At 42.2% G+C, this 4,809-nt stretch overlaps 1 pseudogene; it reads left to right on the top strand.

The window, feature by feature from the left end:
* The first annotated feature begins 1,100 nt into the window (after positions 1 to 1,100).
* LOC110582624 overlaps positions 1,101 to 4,809 on the top strand; it is a 13,280-nt pseudogene continuing 9,571 nt past the window's right edge.

Below are 4,809 nucleotides of genomic sequence, written 5' to 3'. Positions count from 1 at the left end.
ATACCCTCCCCAATGTCCATCACCCAGCCACCGCATCCCTCCTAGCCCCCTCCACTCCAGCAACCCTCAGTTTGTTTCCTGAGATTAAGAGTCTCTTATGATTTGTCTCCCTCCCTGGTTTCATCTTGTTTCATTTTTTCCTCCCTTCCCCTATGATCCTCTGTCTTGTTTCTCAAATTCCTCATATCAGTGAGATCATATGATACTTGTCTTTCTCTGATTGACTTATTTTGCTTAGCATAATACCCTCTAGTTCCATCCATGTCATTGCAAATGGCAAGATTTCATTTTTTGATGGCTGCATAATATTCCATTGTATAAATATACCACATCTTCTTTATCCATTCATCTGTTGATGGACATCTAGGTTCTTTCCATACTTTGGTTATTGTGGACATTGCTGCTATAAACATTGGGGTACAGGCACCCTTTCGTATCCCTACATTTGTATCTTTGGGGTAAGTACCCAGTAGTGCAATTGCTGGGTCATACAGTAGCTCTATTTTCAACTTTTTGAGGAACCTCCATACTGTTTTCCAGAGTGGCTGCACCAGCTTGCATTCCCACCAACAGTGCACGAGGGTTCCCCTTTCTCTGCATCCTCGCCAACATCTGTTGTTCTAAAGAACAAATAATCCAATCAAGAAATAGGCAGAAGACATGAACAGACATTTCTGCAAAGAAGACATCCAAATGGCCAACAGACACATGAAAAAGTGCTCAACATCACTCAGCATCAAGGAGATACAAATCAAGACCTCAATGAGATATCACCTCACACCAGTCAGAATGGCTAAAATTAACAAATCAGGAAAAGTTTTATACCTACTGTTGGTAACTCTGGAAAAATATCTATTTACACGAACAAAGTAGCATTAATACTGTATGTTGCACTCGTGTCCACTAAAAGTCAATCAAATTCTTCCCCACTGTCAATTTTACTTGGGGTATCTGTGGGGAAATTGAAGTGGGCAGTTTAAGTCCAGGGGAGCCCCTGGGCCTCTTCATGCTGATTTGGAGGTGTTTCAGTCAGAACCTCATAAGGCGGCAAGGAACTTTTTGTTCCTGGCTCCTCGATAGTGAAGGCAGAAGGAGCAGGCATGGCCCCTGAGGGCACCAAGGATGGTATAGAAGCTGGTTATGTGAGCAGAGCCCATGGTGGCATAGAAACAGAACAAGAGGGAGGAGGAGACAGAGGTGGCATGCATGCCTCCAGAAAGGTTGGAGGGAGATTTGAAGTGTGGACTAACATTCCTTTATCTCTGTCTCCTGTCTCTCCTTCAAAAAGCAAAGGCGTAAGAGGCTTTTTCTCTGATTGCTTTTTGGCCCTTTGCTTCATCTTTTCAAAGTATGTTCGAGTGGATTTTCTTTGGGAGCAGAAGGGGTATTCCCCATCTTCTTGGCAAAAGTTCAGGAAGAACACAGAAGAAACAAAGCTGTTCGCATTTGTTCTTCTCCCAAAGTTGGGGGGCTTCACCCATATACAGGTCAGGTGGTGTTATAATTAAAAAATAAAATCATCCTTTTCTTAGCCATGGCCTTTTGGCTATATTCTTTCCATTTATTCAAAATAAGGCGCAACGAGCTATTGGATGGGACAAAGATAGAACATTCCATGATATACAAATTTAACACAATGCAATACAACACAAACCACACATACACCAAAACAGATCTGTTCCAAATTCCAAATGCAATGACCACTATCCAAGTCCCTTTCATTTTCTCCCAAAAGCCACAAATGAGAAACTTACATCAGCGTGTAGCCAATGGACTTACAGTCCAGAAGTTCGTCAGCTTCCCCCAATGCTCCTTTCCTTTCCATTCAAACCAAAAAGTGAAACTGGCAGTTGGCATTGGTCCAGAATCTGAGGGACTTTCCCAAGACAAAAGCAGTCTCTGCAGCTACAGGGTTGGTCCACCCAGTCTCCCTTCCAAGGTCACTGCCTCGAGCGGCTTGTCTCCCGTGACCATCAGAATACTAGCCTGGAAGTGCAGAGTAAGACCTGATCTGCTGCAGGGTCCGCTGCTTTGTCCGCCCCAGCATGGGAGTGCTAGCTGTCCCGAGTGCCCTGCCAAATTTGTTACCAAAACTCAAGTTGGCTGCTAGTCGCTTGAAGGGCCAATACTCAAGGGATGAGTTTTGATTGGAAAGGAATATGAGCTTTATTCAGGAGGCCAGCCACCTGGGGAGAAGGCAGACTCTTGTCCAAAGACCAACTCCCAGGTTTCTGCCTGGCCCAGAATTTTTATTTTTTTATTTTATTTATTTTTTTAAAAGATTTTATTTTTTTATTTGACAGAGAGACAGCGAGAGCAGAAACACAAGCAGGGGGAGTGGGAGAGGGAGAAGCAGGCTTCCCACTGAGCAGGGAGCCCGATGTGGGACTTGATCCCAGGACCCTGGGATCATGACCTGAGCCAAAGGCAGACGCTTAACGACTGAGCCACCCAGGCGCCCTGGCCCAGAATTTTTAAAGGGATTTAATCAGTTAAGGGAGTGCAGGGGTCTGTGACATTTCTTGATTAGGTGCAGACTCCACGATGTCAGCTACAGAGTTATCTTGGTGCTCGGAGGTCGTGCAAGAAGGTCTGGTTCCTTGGTACCCAGGGGTTGTACAAGTGTATGTACTCTGTTCTTTTTGCAAAGGAGGGCAAGGTCTAAAGATGGACAAAGGGAGGTCAGGGAAGACATTTGTGTGACCTTAAAAAAGAAAAACATTTTGCTAGAAGATTGCTGAGCTAGTCAGAGAGCTAAGTGGGCTTCAAACAGACCTGCTGGCTTCTGAGGCCTGGGGACATTCTGGTCCTTTATTCCCCAAGGTCAGTGGTCTGCAAATCTCAAAGAAAGTAAATGAGCTTTATTACCTACCCATCAGAGGCCATAAGTCAGCCAGTGAGGAGGTTGTTAACTTGAAGCAAATTAACACTTAAGACCAGCTAGAGTGCTGTTATACCTTCAAATGAATTTTTCTCGCAATACATTCTTTTTTTTTTTTTTTTAAAGATTTTATTTATTTGACAGAGACACAGTGAGAGAGGGAACACAAGCAGGGGGAATGGGAGAGGGAGAAGCAGGCTTCCTGCCAAGCAGGGAGCCCGATGCGGGGCTCGATCCCAGGACTCCAGGATCATGACCTGAGCCGAAGGCAGACGCTTAACGACTGAGCCACCCAGGCGCCCCCTCTCAATACATTCTTAATTTACCTCCACCCTTCTGTTCGTTTGCACTTATTTTCATTCTTTTTTTTTTTCTTTTTGCTTGCCAAAATAATTTATTATTTTTTTCCAAGCACACCTTCTTCCGCTCAATCCTCCCCCTTTCCATTATATCCTTCCTTCATGGACATCTTTTATTTATTTTTTTTACTTTTTTTAAAAGATTTTATTTATTTATTTATTTGACAGAGAGAGACACAGCGAGAGAGGGAACACAAGCAGGGGGAGTGGGAGAGGGAGAAGCAGGCTTCCTGCTGAGCAGGGAGCCCGATGTGGGGCTCGAACCCAGGACCCTGGGATCATGACCTGAGCCAAAGGCAGACGCTTAACAACTGAGCCACTCAGGCGCCCTTTCATGGACATCTTAATTTTTCACTTCTTTATTCTCAGAATTTATTTAAATACTTTGTTTTTGTCTTTAAGACTATGTTTGCTCTTTAAGGCTCCCATTTTTTGTTTTGTTCCCAATGTGAAGGTTCACAAATGCTAGGTTGATTGAGAAATATAAAGCACGTTATTGATTGTCTCACTGCAGTGAAAGAATAGATTGTGGTAGCTGGTTAGTGAAAGCTTCAGGGACAGCACTCCTGCTGGTAGCATTAACTCTGCACTTCTAATCTTTTCTGATAAGCATGCCTTACAGGGAGATAAGAGAAATCAAAGGCTTCTTTTTCAACCATGTAGTTTTGAAGTCAGCTAGTGAAGTTCCTAGTAGATGCCATTTTAACTACCTTCCAGATAAAAAGTCTGAGCCTCAGAATCATATGTTTCCTCCCTATTCCCGCTGGCTCCTTGTCAAACCCTTTGATTGACTAAAAACACCCAAGCTTCACATCATAAAACAAAATCTTTTAACCATGGAAGGATCACTGAACATGTTAGCTGGAGAACAGGTGTGTTTTTGTAGATATGAGCTGACTAACATAGCCAGTGAAGCTTGACTTAACTTTATGCATGAAGTGTGTTCCTGAAAAAGATTAATGAACGTGAATATTTATGGAGTGAATCATGTTTTGTCATACAATTACACGGTGGAAGCCAAATACAAAGGTGAAAGAAGATTAGAGGCCAAATTTAAATATCATACCATGCGATTTAAAAAGGCTGGCTCTGATAATTTGCAATCAATGTATATTTATTTCTCTCATGGCAAAGCCCACAAAAAGCAATCATAGACAATCTACGTTATCTTTGGCCATTCGTTGGAAGACAGTACAAAAAATCATTCTGTTACTTGCTAGTTCATCAAAAATTCATTCTAGCTCCAGGAAACAAGGACAACTTGAATAACTTAAATAATACTTCCTGGAAGTTCAATTGACTGTCAAATATACAATATGAATATTCAACATTATTTTTATTTGTCAGTGCCTAGAACACCAAAGCCATAAATAGGAAGAGCCAATCACCAAAGGCCCTAATTACAAAGCAAGTTCTTGTAAGACATTGTGAGACAATCACATAAATTATGTTTTGGCAAAGAACTTTGAGAAATAATATTTCTGGGAAAACATGAGGAAGATAAGCGGCTTAAGTATAGCAAAAAGAAAGAAAGAAAGAAAGAAAGAAAGAAAGAAAGAAAGAAAGAAA

This window comes from Neomonachus schauinslandi, chromosome 1 (genome assembly GCF_002201575.2).
Source record: "Neomonachus schauinslandi chromosome 1, ASM220157v2, whole genome shotgun sequence".
In the NCBI taxonomy this organism is placed as follows: Eukaryota; Metazoa; Chordata; class Mammalia; order Carnivora; family Phocidae; genus Neomonachus; species Neomonachus schauinslandi.
The sequence above is the reverse complement of the archived record's forward strand: the minus strand, read 5'-3'. Positions and strand labels throughout refer to the sequence as shown.